General features: G+C 38.2%; 1 long non-coding RNA gene across 1 annotated transcript in view; it reads right to left on the reverse strand.

Annotated features, from left to right (window-relative positions):
• The window catches only part of LOC128804740 (uncharacterized), a 106,622-nt gene that overhangs the window by 21,012 nt on the left and 69,131 nt on the right, over positions 1 to 16,479 (reverse strand). The window contains exon 3 of the long non-coding RNA XR_008436177.1: positions 15,444 to 15,506. This is a non-coding gene — a long non-coding RNA (uncharacterized LOC128804740). The remainder of the gene's footprint in view (positions 1 to 15,443; positions 15,507 to 16,479) is intronic.

The following is a 16,479-nucleotide window of genomic DNA, read 5'->3' on the forward strand; positions in this document are numbered from 1 at the left end:
TATCTCATTGATCAGCACAGTAGAAACATCCCTGAGTGCTGATTTATGTCTCAATGCCTCAATGTGGGATAAAGGCCCCCACAAAGTATCTGGCTACCATGTGGTAGTGAATCAGTTATGCTCATTCGGATCACACTCAAAGCACTTATGTCATATTGTTGACTCTTCAGCCACCTGCTCTTGACAAGGAGGTCTGGCACACAGTCTTTGGAGCATACTTGATTTGCTCCAGTCATGCCCTGTTCTGACTGTAAAATATATTGTCATCGTTTTCATATTAATATCTTTTGAATAGTCAGCCCTATCTGTACATATGCATAAATGAGATGGAAAAGGTGCAGAAGACACATGGTTTCTGTGGAGGAATAAGTTTTGTGCATCAGTCAGATGGTATAAGCTATCTAAATACACATCTGTCAAATGAAAATTGAGTTAAAAATGAAGTGGCACAACATCCCTGATCAGATTTACAACTAAAATAGATGATGTACTTTTTATCCTATGACAAGTCATGTGGAAGACCAAGAGGCATTCAGATGTAAGAATCTGATAGAATTACCCTTGAAAATAAAGAGGCTGAATTATTAGATTTTATGAAAAATAAAATACAAATGCACAATATACATAAACAACTCCTGCTTTAACTCCACACATAACAATTAAAACAAAATCCTCACTAATGCTAACAATGGTTACTATAGTCATTCTATGTCTAGGTGTGGAGGGTTTCTGCATTAATAGGAGGGAAAAAACCCATAAAAAGTAATTGTTTTAATGAGCCCATGAGAATATAGATTAAATTGTAGATCAGTATTTACAGGATCTATTGTATTTGGTCAAGAATATTACTGAAGTTTTCTGCTCACAGATGATTTTGTGCAAAATGTGTTGCTGGAAGAGCATCTTTTGAAATTATGCTTAAAAAACAGTTGGAAAATACAATTTCACAAGTTGTTTGGGTAAAGATTTTATTTTGAGTAATCTAATTTAAAATTGAGTTATTCCAGATTTATAATAAATAGCTCAAGTGAAAAAAAATTGGGTTTCATACATAGTGCATGAGGCCCTTGCTGGCCATTCACTTCTGGTGTCATTTATGACATCTCTGCAAAGAATTAGATATTTATGGGGTTTTCTACTTGCAAATTTATCCAGAGTTTCAATTGTTAAATTTCTATCACCTAATAATCTCATTCATTCCGGATTAAAAATACTTCCTTTAAAAGTATAACATATTCTTTATGAATTTTCAGTAACAGGAAAAAAAAAATAAGGGAAAAAGAGTCATTGTACTTGAGATTGGAATTGAGACCAAACACATTGATCTGCACGACTGTTTTGCTGAAGATGTATGAATTTCAAAATTCAATAAATATAGACCTGGAGACAGAAACATCTCAAACCACAAATCAAAACTACCGAGGTCTTTAAGAAATATTGATGGTAGACATGGCCTACAGGACTATCAGTTGCTTCATTTGAGATCAGGAGGAGTTGTTCTGTCAGGAGCACTTACAACAGAAAAGGAAAATAATCCCAGTACAATTACCATTTTGAGGATTAAGGAAAATATATTTCCATGTAGCTATGAGTAATGAATATTAATATAGCTAATATTCTGGTCTTTGTCTAATAAAATTTAGCAACTCGCAAAACTAGAAAATTGTAATGAGATCATTTATTGCTATCCCTTCCCTCTTTTTACCCTATTACTGTCTACCTGTAAAAGGTTAAGATGCAGTGGTCTGTGTGAACTTCTTGAAGATGACATCCTATAGAACCATAAATGGAAAAGAACTGACAGATAAAAAAGTTGCATACCTACTTCTTAGTGACTGTCTAGAACTACAGTGGAACAGGGCAACTGTGTTTTTCCCTCACACCCCCCCCCCACCATCCTGAAATCAAATCAAGCATTAAGGCAATTTCCTGAAATGGCACTTTTAGCTAATGGGAAAGCATATTATAGGACACAGAGAGAACCTATAAATGGTAACAAGGCTAAAATCCTCAGCTCTGGACCGCCATAACCTGTTGTTAATCTAGACGCTGAGGAAATGGTGGTATGATGATAATTACTTCTCTGTTCCTCCAGAGGAAGTGCTGTGTGGTACACTTTAAATGGAAGGAAAGAATATTGTCCTTTTAGTATTTTTATCATGCATTGTTAAGCTACTGCATTCCTGGGCTGCATCCCACTGTCATGAAGCCAAGGGCTCTGTCTACCTGATGAATCTTAAGTGGGCAGCAATTTACAGTACATGGGACTGATGAACTTTCTTTCTACCACTGGTTCTTGCTGTATTCCAAATACTTGCAACAAGAAAATAAACCTTTCAGAAAAATATCAGAACTGCAAAAAATTTTCCAAGACTGGCTTTCCATTGATTTCAGCAGGCAGTGGGAAATTATCTAGGCAATGTTATTAAACAGCAAAATTTCACTTATGTGCACTTCTGGGAAAAAAAACCCTCACCAACAGCTGAAAATTCCAGAGGTTCACCAAGACCAGAAAAGGAAGACTCACATAAAATGGGGTTAGAAAGGACTTCAGGTCATGACCCATTCTGTGTGAAAAGACTTTGAAATTCACTGCTTGCAGCCCCCCTTCATTTTGTTTCTTCTCTCAATAGGATTAAAAAAAAAAAAAAAAAAACAAAAAAAACCAAAAAAAACCATGTATTTTTAGTGTACTTCTACTGAAAGCTTTCAGCCACACAGCATTCTAAACATTTTTCTTTTAAAATTAAATAAAGTATGAAATATATAGACAAAGGGACTATTAATGTAGGTCAGGATAGGCCTATATTAACTAGGATGCACATGCCAAATACAACCAGCAGTCACAGTGTCAGAAATGCACTAAACTCAAGTCTTGTGTGGTTTATAATTGTTTGTCCCCTATAGAAAGCATTCATGCTGTGAGAAGATCATACAAGTCTTGACCAACAAAAAGTCACAGTGCAACAAGAGTCTGCTATGCTTTGGTTCTACCTTGAGCTGTTCAAATCTGTCAGTAGTGAGAGCTTGGCAGGGTGTGTCAGAAGACTGGAGAAGCTTTACTTCACAGGAGCAGTGGAAGATTTTATTGCCTGCAATGCATATGTGGCTTGTAAGCACAAATGCCTTTGCCTACTTTTCTATGAAGACACCTGCAAACAGTGAGGTGAAAACAATACAAGGATCCTCAGGTCACAAAGAGCACAAAGATGCCTACTTGCCACTTCCAGTAGGGTGACCCAAGTCCTCTCCAAAGTGAGTCTTGAGTCATGTCTAGAATCTTTTCTTAATTTTGGAAGATTATCCTTAGCCAAACTTCTACAAGCATCTTTGATCCAGAGGGTGAACTGCAAATCCTGGAAGATCAAAGTTACTCTTAAGATTTGAGCAGCTTGTTTCTTCCTGTGAATCAAAATACTGGAAAGTAGTTAATTCCTCATTTTGCTCCTGTAAATTTGCTTCTTCCCATGGAGACAGATTAGGTGGCTGCAGACAGAATTAGACAGTAAAATGTTTTGAATGTGATTTGTGCAGCCAGCTCTACTCTCAGGAATCCAGGGCAGCTAATCTTGAAACGAAAATGAGCACATCCTTCAGAATCAAATACCTGGCATGAGTTATGCAGTCTAAGCTATCTGCCATTAGTTCCAGCCTTAAATAAACTAATCTAGAAAACAGCTTGCTTCCCCAAACTTGCTGCTTCTCCGTCTTTTTGGTTGAATAGCTGTAACACATAGTGAGGACATAATTCCAGATGCATCATAGATTTAGGAGATGGGAATTCCTAAAACCAAAATTTTAATCATGGTAATTGACACTTTATGTATTTTTCTACAAAGCATTTAGTCTCATTTTGTTTTACAATTTTACAAATACCACATACACTATTAAAAATAACAGAGAGAGACTATGCTTAAGAGGTTGCCTGCAGGTGGCTATCATGTGAGCAATAGACACATTATTGAAGCAATTCCTTTTTGCACATCTATGTCAGAACAAGAACCATTAAAGTATTTAGATTCTTTTGTTGGCGAAAAACCTCTAAGGTATCCAGCTCCCCAGTTTCTGGCCTGTAGTGAAGACAACTTACTGTCTTCTAAAATTTTTATGAGCTACAAGCTGTCTCTCAGGACAAACAGTTCCTTTTGCAGGTCAGAATCAAAACCTGTTGCATTAAATTTTACTTGCTGTTGCCATGCCAACATGCTCTCTTTGCTCACACTTCATTTTGCACTCTGAATGGCATGCCTAATAAAAAATCAGGACTTTCCATTTTAGCCATCTCAAATGTACATCTGGACTCCATCCCAGACTGTAGGTTCCTTTAGGAAATATTCTAACTCCGGTTAAAAATACAGTTCTTAACTATTGAAAGGTGGCTAGGCATAATCTCACAGCAGGACTGAATTTTAACACAAAACACTTTGATAGGAAACCAATATTTGTATTTGCTGTTATTGTGGAGTTTGGTAAATCACTAGGGTAGAACATGAAGTTGTTTTCCTATAAAAATTTCAGGCAAAATGTGGGGGGGAAAAAGAGAAATAATCCTGCATCTAGCAAAGAATCTAAAGGAAAAGATGAGCTATGCAGACAGCATGGGTGCACTGGAGATGTGAAAATGTCTGAAGTTTGCCTAGGTTGATGGTGTAAAACCTTATCCAGCTAATTCCACCACGGACAGCCTGTGATGGTTTCTTACTGCAGACACAGGCTGGGCTCTTCTGTTCCCAGCTCATGCTTGGTTTAGGGAGCAGGGCTGAGGCACAGGAATGCTGCCCAGAGCATTCCAGTGGGCAGGGAGGCACTTTGCTTTGTCCCTCACCAAGCTTTACCCCAACCAAAGAAAACAAAGAGCAGGTTTTGAAGACACTGTAAACTTTGCCCTCACAGCTGGGGGCAGAGTGAAGCAGTGGCAGCCAGCAATAAGGGACAGGCAAGAAGAGAACAAAAAAGTGATGGAGAGAGACAGCCGCAGCACAAAGGGTTCATTCTGTGCCTCTATTAAGAAGTCTGAAAGTCCCCTACTGGGGAAAAGAAACCATTAAAATGTTCATTAAAAAGAATATTACCTTGGGCATTTAATATTTATTGCAAGTCTTTATAAGCCATTACTCTTGGGATGTATTCCAGTAAGTCCCCATGTACTCCCTGTCCTGCTCCAGCCTGTCAGCAGACCAAACATCTCACAGCAAGTGCCAGTGATGCTCTGTGGCAGTGGGATGCTCAGTTTACCAGGAGGTTTCTTTTACATACCCAGCTATTTGAGCTTTTGTAGCTGAATCCACAGAGTATTTCATTTTAGATTATCTAAAGGAAAAAGTTACAACAACCAAAAATAAAAGTGAATGTACACCACACAGTTTTTTTTTTCAGCAGTGCCAGTGGTTTTAAGAATAAAATAACATTGGAAGTGCTGGTCATGTACACAGTACCCAACCCACAGCTCCAGCTATGTGTCTGCAATAGCTTCTCAGCCTCATAATATGAAATCCTCTACCTGGTTCATCTCTAGTGCTTGTTTGCCGTGTTTTTATCTTCTCTAGAATTTGCCTGTAACACAGCTCTTCATTCACCATTTGAAATACAGAGTAGGTTGAAAACATACAAATTACATATTAAGGTTATATATTTCTACCTGCGCAGTATGAAAGACAAACACAAAAGACTGCCAGGAAGCTTGACATGAACCCCTACTTTCTCATTTCTTACTGGAAGTAGATGCCAACTGACAGCATACAAAGTTTCCTTTTGTATACTGTTTTGTGTATTTCTTAAGGCAGACACAGCACCAAGCATTCTCCCCATATCCTCTCAGATCCTACTCAAGGGAACATGAGCTGCTGGATCATGACTTTTCCAAAGGTTCTCTGGCCTCAGTATATAACCATAGATCTGCCACACTGCCTCAGCTGAGTCTGCCATTAGCTGATGAAGACTCCCTTACGCAGCAAATGCTGCCAGAGTGCCCATCTGAAATGGAACAGGAACAGCTTTAGAAATTTCTCAGCCCTATTTAATATGTCACTCTGCAACTACAGAACTATTCCTACCAGCTCATTTGGATGAACATTTAGACTCAACTCAGAGGTGAAAAATAACTTTATATTCTCTAAAGAAGAGAACCTTCCAAAGACTTTTCAATTGGTCATACTATCACTTGTGACCTGCACATTTTCAGAAACTTAGGTTTAACCACTTACTAGACCCTACAAATAGACTAACTCAACTCTAAAGATATTAGAAGGGCAGGAAACTGGTTAGAGAAATTAAATACACAGTGCACCTGAATCTAAAGCTCTTGTTACAAAATCCCTATGCATTTGAGATCCTGATCTTCCTAAATTAAGAAGACTGGAGACATCCAATATCAGAGAGACAATAGTTCACATAAATCAAATCTCTTCTACTGATCTAATTCTGCCGCTTTCCCATAAGAATTCCTGCACTCAGGAATTCTTTAATTATGAGAACGATAACTAGGCTGCCCAAACACATCATGTAGCCTTGATGATATACAACAAACAAGCAATAAATAAAATGTTAAACTCCACTTTCATTCTGAGCCAGCCAATAGAGCATTAAACCTAGCAGTGATTCCTTTGCCAAGCCTTTGTTTGACACAGTTAACATCAAGTAAATACTGACACAGTAAGGTGTATTTCCACATGTTCAGTCACTCATAACATTAATATAGGGAATAAAGAAAAGATGTGCTAAATTATAGTGTGAAGAGACACACTCATAGTAAGTCATAGGTATGTTTTTCCTTTACTCATATGCTACATGGTAGATTCTGAGGAAATTTTTTCTCAAGGTACTTTGGGAAAAAAATGCAGTGGTTTACAACCATACCATTTTATTCAGTTTTTCTTTTAGCTGGGCCCATTTAGTCATAACTGTTGATTTGACAAAATTAATTATTTTCTTTGAAATAAGAACTACTTTTGATATTGAAAAATAGATTTTTTTACTGGATTTTCTTTCACAGCACTGAGCCTGAACACAATGTCCTAAGCACACAAACAAAAAAGGATTGCAATTACCTGGCAATATGGCATCAACAAAGGAGTAAAATTTATTTTCACATTAATTATAGAATTGTGTTATTACAGTTTAGCTTGTGGAGATGGGGGGAACAAGTTGCTTTTTTTTCATCTCTCTGTCATCAAAGGAGTTACTCTAAACATGGCTTTCTATCTTCCTTCTTAATGAATGTGTATCTCATAAAAGACAGAAATTCTATTTTTTTCATGTTCAAAATGTATGAAAATTTAGTCTAGGTTAAGATTTATAAAAATATCAAACTCAACAGACTGGAGAGAAAGAGAATACTTTCCATTATTTCATCTTCATCATCAGACAGGACACAATTCCTAAATTCTGGTGCTCTGTTCTCGCCATACATGTAGGTGCTGTCAGTCAGCCAAGTGCAGTTGGAGTGTAAGAACTTCCCTTGACATATATTAATTGACCTCTGTGCCTAAGAACCTAAGGATACGATACATGCTTCTGGTACATAGAAACCAGAGTCAATGTAATAAAATACTGTAAGGAAAAAAGAAACAAAGAATTTCTGTCCAGGGTGTGATTCTGTTGTTACTATTTGCAACTTGCCCACTGTTAAACTCTGGCCCTCCCATGTTTTTTAAAAAGAGGATTGACTGCACAAAGGCCTCTCACTCTCTGCAATAATTCCACAGTATTCACAGGTTTAATCAGTTGTAAAATATTGGTTATATAGTCGATATCTATCAATTCTGTGCGCCATAGGAATCCCTGGCTAGAGACAGATGTCTACTCTGTGTGTTTTCAATGGATTTCCTCTATTACACCTCCTGAAGTTACTTGAAAGAATTTAATATTCTCACTTCCTCCTAGGTAAATAAATCCCGTGTTTTTCCTCCTGGAGTTTATTGTCTTTTTCTGTATTCTGTTTAGATTGAGGTCAATGGTTCTGGTCTCTGTTTCCTCCCCAGCTACCCCAACCCACTGCCACCTTTCCAGGCAGGAAAACCCCAAGTGGCGGTCAGCGGCAAAGTGAAGGTCAGAGATTTCCCTGGCTGTCCTTCAACGCCTTCCCACAGCAGCCTGAGTCAGCAGTCAGCTCCTCACAGATTAGATCTGCCTGCTCTCTTGAGAGCACACACAACAAATAAAACTTCATGACTGATGACTCCTTCACGAGGAATCCAGTCATTTCTAATCCAGTCCTTCATCCCAGCAAAATTCTTTTCTTCACAAAGTGTTAAATGATTTTCTCTTTAAGCTGGTTCATGTCCTATCCCAGGTAGGATAAGATGTGAACCAGCTGAAGTAGGTCTGAACAGAAATTTATATCCATTTCACTTCAGTTAAATTCTTATTTGGATAGCAAACAAGTAAAATTTTATTCACTTTTCACAGTTGGTCTTTTTCTTCAATCTTTTAGCACATCTGTAAAAATTCTGAGTCAATCCACATTTCACAACAGTTTATGTTGTTCTTAAGCACATTTTTCAGTTCAGTCTCTTTCCACATATAATATTTTTCTGGAAGTGGGAAGATTTGTTATAAAACTGTAAATTTCAACTTTTGAAACTGAGTATGGATTCTCATTTCTGATTATCTAACACAAGTCAGTTTATAGCCTTCAAAAAGTGTGTCTTCAGCATTCCCTGATATTCAGTGGAGTTACTGGTGACAACAGGATATAAACTTTGACCAACAGAGTAGTCTTAGTCCAAAGCCAGTCTTGAAGCAGATGGTTACCCAGTATAAATATGAGATGCAAATAGAGCTCAATTATAAGGGGAAGGCTGGCTGACAAAACAAGAAAAATGCAGAGTCTTGCTGCAAGGGATGGATGAATCTCATGCAAGGTCAATAGATGGAGAACATGAAGGACTCTGCAGCATTTTTCTGGAATTTCCTTGTTTGCTAGCACAAGTTCAACTGAGACAGACAAAACCACTGTCACTTCAAAGCACAGTTTTTTATCTACAGCAACATGACGTACCCCAGAGCATACAGCTTCATGGTCCAGGCACTACTGAGGATGCACCTGCCCTCAATTTCCCTGGGTCAGTGCTGCCTGTATTTCAGTGGGACTCATGGTGATGTTATGCTCACTTCTGCTGCCAGGCCCAGTTACCAGGGCAGGCTGGCAAGTCTCAGCCCAGATGGCAATGCCTGTGTGATCACACAGGTGCAATGGAGATGGGATTCTCAGCAGCCAGTGGTTGCCTCAGCTGGCCAAGCTGCTGAAGGAAACACTAAATGGAAGAGTGTGTCAGGAAATCATCATTTCTCTAAGCCACAGATCTTCTTTAAACTCACTGCTCATTGCAGGAAATACTTATTAACCATTTCGGTGTTCAGGGCCTTCACACATCCCTTTGGGTGAGGATGTTTAGGTCAAGCTCACTTCCTTGTTCCAAGACACCAATGTTAATATCACCATTCACCTTAAGCTTTAGCACAGAGGACAGAAGACTTCTGAAGGTAACAGGCAGTCAGAACCTTACACCCACAGTGCCCTTAGGATCCCATATCCATATATACCTCGCTCAGCAGAAAACCCAAGTTTTTCCATGTAAGTGTTCTTATCTGAGGTGAAAGATACAGCTCATACAGAAAGATACAGAACATTTGGGTGGCAGCTTTCAGTGTTGCACCACCAGCACTATCCACACCCCTAAATGGAAGCAGCCACAGCTGCTCATTTCTGTGCTCAAACCACCTCCGTCACCATGAACAGAACTACCAAACTGAAACCTTCAGGAGATGTCAAATCAGGGAGGCCCATTTTGTGACTTCTGATGGTGCTTTCACAATGCCAGGACATTCAGTCTTCTCAAAATGGTATTACTTCTGAGTACTTAAGTACTTTAAATACTACTTTAAAAGAAATTATTTACAAAATTGTATCCCTGGGCTTTCAGAAGCCATGATAACTACAGATAGCCTTGCAAACTTTCAACTTGAACTGAAATTTAGGCATCTGAGTCTCATTAAGGGCCTTGAGTCTTCCCTCTACCCAGTACAGATGAGTTTGTTTATGGCTAAGAACTCTACATGGCCTTGTAGATTAAGCAATGTCAAATGTCTTTCCCATCAAAGGGGTGGAGCAGCCTTGACACAGATGTAGTGTGGGTCAGCTAGCATTTGGGAGAGTGTCAGGTTGCATATAATTCCTAGACACAGCTCAGAAGTTAGTTAGCATAGGCCAGAGACTGCCTCCAAAAGTCAGTTTGGGAGTATGAAGTGTAGAAGAGTTCAACAGTATGGACACAGATCCTGCCAGTTGCAAATATATTTAGAGCTAAACCTTCTAACATGGCAGTGAGTGCCAGACACAGAAATCCTTTTGCGTCTCAGCAACTATGTCCCAGAGTCCAAGTCGGCAAAGCAAAGAGAAAAAAGTATATGTGTATTTGTTACACAAAGAAGGTTTGTCCTATGCTGGGAACTTTCTGTTCTTGGAGACAAAAAAAAATTAAAAATTCTGCTAACGACTGGACATACCATATTCTTAAGCTATAGAGTTGCACTTGTAAAATGGAAACACAGACTCATAGCTGATAAATAGCCAGAGAGAGCATTCACTAAGCTGATTATAAATATGTGCTCAGATAGCTCAGGGACACTGAGGATTGAAATCATGAGATACTCTACATGGCAACACAGTTATTTAAATACCTCCTCTTCCACTGGGAGTTCAGCCATTATTCAAAGAGAGGAAGCATATTCACCCCTGAGTGCTCCAGACATGGGACAGTTATGAAAAGCTTTCTGAACAAATGAAGCAAATGGTATCCCACAGGGAGATGGAACAACAGCTTCTGTCCCAGCCTCAAAACTGACAGTACCTGAATGAACAGGGGCTGAAAGGTAAGGCACTGACTGTACCTGAATGAACAGAGGTTCATAGACAGCAGCATTTATTGAAGCCTGTCACTCCCTCTCAAGGGTTACTGATAAAGGTTAACAACCTTATACAATGGCAATAAATACAGCTGACAGCAAGAAAACAATTAGATTAAGATATAAACAGTAGAGGGTATAATGCTATTAAAAGGGATGTTCAAGGAAACTGCCACCATTGCTACAGCTGTTTTGGAAAGTCTCTCTTTGGCAAAACATGCTGGATTGTCATTCTAAATGTCTGTGCTTCCCATGCTGGTTTCCTGAGGAAGGGTTTGTGGATGAACTTGTTTATTTATGACATTTTTTTACCCCTCTTAGCTGTAGCCGTGGATTCCCCAGCCTTGTGAAGGTAGTCATTAGTTGCCTTTTTTGGCTAGGAGAAATCAGTAAAGAAACTGGCTCTTGTCCAGACGGTTCCTGGAATTTTCTACCAAACTTGTGTAAGAGTTTCATAAAGTCAAATTCAATTTTATGTAAGATTTGTTCCAAGGCCATAGGTGTTTTGTGAGAACAAAGAGCAAAAAGGGCTGAAATTATGTTTGCTGTTCTGGAGTAAATCATACATGGAACTCGCTAAGGTGATCATCCTCCAACTGGAGCAAGACCACAGGTATCAGACCCTGTCATTTTAAATTAGAACCAAAGGAAATCAGCATCACCTACATACACATACCCTGACACTATTTTGAAGACAAGTTCCTTAGCTGTGCCAGCCTAAAGCAGCAATAAACTTCCACAAAAACAATGGACAATCACAGCATTTATGACCTTCTGTCCCTCTAGTGTTGACCTTTTTTTCTCTGGGAAACAGAAAGCAACCTTTTCTTTAATATTTTAAAAACAAACACTTCATTGCAAATGCCTCTGCCTCTGGAGGAAGGCATACAGAGCAAACACCTAATGGATTTTAGTCGCATTATTTAATATGCCACTAGAAGAAGAACAGATGCTACAGCAAAAAGTGCATTCTGAACCCAGCATAACAGCATAAAACATAGTAAAATATTACCCCTTCAAAAGACATTTATGCACTTGGCACTGAACACATGAAGCTTAACAAAATACTGCCTTATGTAGAGTGCAAGTCCTATTTATAGAAATTACGTCCCTGACAAAAGTATCCATCATTTTCTGAAGTCTGCAATCCTGTGCTGATTTTCAGTCACATCCATAATGTCAACAGGTGGTCACCCACACAGTGCTGTACACAGCACAACCACCTGAATGCTGTTGTTCTGATCACTGATTACAGAGTTTGGCCTCTATCATTACATACTTATTGAGTGAGAGCCATGCAAAGTGCTTATTTGTCATTTCAGCTGGCTGGAAGGTCTTGCCCATTCCTGACAATTGTCTGCTCTGACTAAATTACAACCCCTCCTCACTCTTCAGGATATCAGGTGCTATGTAAAGGTTAGAAAAGCACCTACAGCTTGCCCATCTCCTCAAGGAACCGGAATGACAAGTTGACATCAGCCCAGCGCTTCTTGCTGTGGTATGTTCACATGCTGGCTGATACCAGATTCAATTTAAGATCTTGTTCTTCAGATCAAGGACTGGGCCTCGTATATCTCATGTACTACCTTGCTTGACAGCTTACCATGACCTAGCATGACAGCTGTGGTCATTGGTAATCACTGCCAAAAGGGAGGATCATAGGAGTGGGTGGAAAGGAAATCAGACATTCCTGGCAGCTGGCCTGCAGCTCTGAAGCTTCCTTTCACCAAACATCAGACTGAAAACAGATCTCCGCTTGCTGAAGAGAAAAGTATGGGCTTCCACTTTTCAATCACTTTTCCTTAGTGCACCATAAAAATGGTTTCCTTTCTCTGAAAAGGAGAAGAGAGGAAAGGCAAAGGGGGGAAAAATACATGTGTTCACCTGGCAGAGTGAAAGCAAAGGGCCAGAGAAGGTTGTTACTCCCTGGTTTGTTACTGTCATTCCTGTTAGCAACAATAGATTAGGCAGTCAGGGAATGATGGCCTTTGGAAAGCAAAACAGAGAAGTGTTTATCATAAAAACAAGGAATTAGAGTTACACAACACAGAAATGTTTTAACTTGCTATTTGATGAGCATACTACACAGAAAATGATATCTAACAGCAGAATTTAATAGGTGATTTTACTATTAAATTTTCACAGATTCAGTAAATACCTAAAATATGGTTCCTCTCAAGGGCCAAACAGAATTGCCTCTACCTCCAAGGAAAATAACCAAAGTTTTTTTCTCGTAAATAACCCATCTGAATGCAAGGAAATTCTATGGTATTTAGACCCATAAACAATTCTTTTAGAAATGTGGAAGAGTTTCTGCTTGTTTGGCTAAAACTTAATCTTTTTTTAGGGCAGATGGAAGAGAAAGTAAGAAAGAGGAACAGCCACTGACAGCAATTGTGAAATCACACGGTCTACAAACCCACTGATTTGAAAACAAATAAGATTTAGTGGCTATGTCCACCATGGTAAAACCCCAAAATTCAAGAATTTCCCCAGCTTCTGGGCCTGCCAATATTTTCAGAACAGTATTGTGAAATCCTACAGCTATTTGTTCCAGCTGAGCCTGCTTAATTGGAATTCCTCAGCATTTAGACTTATTTCCTTAACAGCATATGATACAAATAATCACTTCTGGAGACAGTTGAATATATAACACGGGCTCTTTTTTAAAAAATCGTTGTTATTATAAAAGACAATAAGCAAGACAGTTCAACAGATTTTTGTCAAACCAAATGTGATCAAAACCATCCCAAAGTTTTTGAGGTTGTACGCACTGACGGATTAAAAGCCTTTCTCTAATCCCATCGCCACAACTCTTTCAAGTGAACAAACATGCAAAGACATTTCAAGCACTATGGCAATGTTGACTCGGAGCATTGTTAGCTCCTACCAAAAGGCTGTGGGAAGCAGAGAAAAATGACGGAAGGTTTCATTTATTAATCTGTGATGAAAACCAGACTTCTGTTGATGAAAGGGGCAGGGGGAGGAGTAAAGATAGGCTTGTCTGTTTAATGCTTGGCCCAGATATAGGTGATTTTTTTTAAAAAAAAAGCAAGCAGCTGAGCACATTGCTTCTGGCTGCGTCTTTCTGTAGGTTGCCAGTTGCCAGCACTCACAAAGCATAAGTTATGTAATGAGCTCCTATCAGGAATCTGAGTTCAAAAACATTTCATGAAATCGAATGCTGTTCTTGCTGGAGCAATTGTTTTTGATAATGAAAAGTCTCCATCACCCTGATTCAGCTGTCTTGGACTTCTCCAATAGCAGCACTTTGTGCTTTCCCTCAATCCCTTCTCCCTCCCTCACAACAATATCTGTTTTTCACGTAAGGGGGCTCTTCCCTATGCCCCTTCACTAGCTTTTGCTAGCGGAAAAGAAAAATAGAGGAGAAAACATGGTTTTGCCCCTCCCACACTTCTGAAACAAGCAGTTTTTCTTTGCTTATCACTTGGAAAAACTTCATTTCTTTGGCAAGTGCAAAAGAAACACTGGGTTTACAATCAAAATATATTCATCACAATGCTGTATTGATAGAATAATAGCTTTTCTGACTTAATTTTGAGAGTAAAAACCTACATTTCAGAACAATCTTTCTCCCAGAAATATCTTTATTCCTGATGGAATTATTTGGAGTGCTTTTCAGGAAAATTCGGCAATTTTTCACAGAAATAATTATTGGGTCACTTCCTGAGTGAGGAATTTCATTTGTAGCCACTCTGCCACTTTTATATCATTAAAATCAATCAGGCACATGGATAAGAGCATGTAAGTATTTAAGAGATCTAAATTAGAGCGCATGAAGAGGAAATAATGCAGGACAGCTCTTTCAATCTGGATTCATTGGGAGTGTTATGCCAGTACATGAATGTATTAATATTAGTCAATATATTTCATCAGATAAATAATAAAACTCTACTTCCTTGGTTAAATTTAAATAGAAGAAATAGATTTAAATAAAATTGCAATAGAGTTAGAATTAGTGTAAAATGTCTGCACCAAATATCAAAATGGAGGCTTGAACTCAAAACACTATTAAATTCTTATGAATGTTTCCTTATGATTCTGTTTCCAGTGCAGTTGCTAATATACTTAACAAACAGCTCATTCTTTAAGAAAGTATGAAAATTTATTCAAGAATGAAAATTGTGTCTAAGTAAATAGAAAATTTAGGCCAAAGTATCTTTGGGTGGTTTGATCCATGACACTCACTGAAAAGATTCCCAGGTCTTTCAGCAGACTTCAACACAGACACTTGGAATCAGGATATCTGGGCAATGTATTTAATTTTAAAGTAAGGATTTGTAAGGTACTGGAAAAGTACACTGATAGGAACCTTCAAAGCACAAAATATCCAAACATAAATTTCAATGCATTTCATCATATGTATTGAAATAAAGGAGATGAAAATTGAGGAATATAAAAGCTATTTCTAATACAGCAACAGAAAGTTTTGTTATTCTATCAGAATAACTCTATCAGACACAGTTAATTTTCAAATAATTATCTTACATGTACAAATATTTTTTTCTTCATTTTACCTTAAATTTCAGGGATTTTGTTGATTTGTCAATTCCAGTTTCCCCAAGTTGAAATGATGAATTCTGGAAAGAAGGGAATAAAATTTATCAGGCACATTTTGTTTTTAAAAATTTAGTCCTCAGTTCTGTTAGCCAAAGATCACAAGTACTTCTGCTCCATTAATTTGTGGTCTAACAAGTCTCAAGCTGTATGTGTGGAGGAAGATTACCCTTTGTTTCAGTAGAAAGAACACTTAAAAGTTACTAATATTAAACATGGATGGATTATAATCAAGGTTCTTTTCACTTTAGTAGCTCCAAACATTAGTTAATTCTTGCAGTGAAGCTAACATCAATTAATTTATACCACTTTGAGGCACAGAAACATTGACCATCTTCCCAAATCAATGAGAGAATCAGCAACAGCAGTCAAGTGCTAAAGGTTTAAGATCTAGTTATAAGAATACCTTAGAAATTAAACAGAAAACAAGAACTGCCTATCATGATTCAGACCTCAAATCCCACAACCACTTCAAAAACCTCATGAGTCCTGTTTCCATGAGTTCCTAGTGAAAACCAGGCAATACCGTTTAACTAACTGCAGGTCACGAGGCTATACAAGACCTGCTTCAGTTTTTATATCTGTAAAATAGGGCTAATGGCACCAACCTCTATTTAAAATGCTTTGCATTTTTTCAGATCAAAACAACACGGAGCTATACTGATTTTGGACCTATGCCTACAGAAATCAAACATAGCTCACAGATTTAAACACTGTTCATAGCCTATGTCATTCCAATCTAGAGCTCTGAGAAAACTGATTTGAAAACATGCAAGTGTCAGCTTGCCACGTCATGGAAAAGCATTGTGAATGAAACATGTAAAAGCAGCAGCTGTATAAGAATAGGAATCCTGGTTTGTAATTTACAGTCATTGAACATCACAGCATAAGGAAAATAAAATAGTTATCGTTCCAAGGTCTTATATAATTTGGATAATTTTCTCCCTCCAGTGTATTAAACTTTGAAATCTTAATGATTCTTTATGTCGCACAGGC

This window comes from Vidua macroura, chromosome 3 (genome assembly GCF_024509145.1).
Source record: "Vidua macroura isolate BioBank_ID:100142 chromosome 3, ASM2450914v1, whole genome shotgun sequence".
Classification (NCBI taxonomy): Eukaryota; Metazoa; Chordata; class Aves; order Passeriformes; family Viduidae; genus Vidua; species Vidua macroura.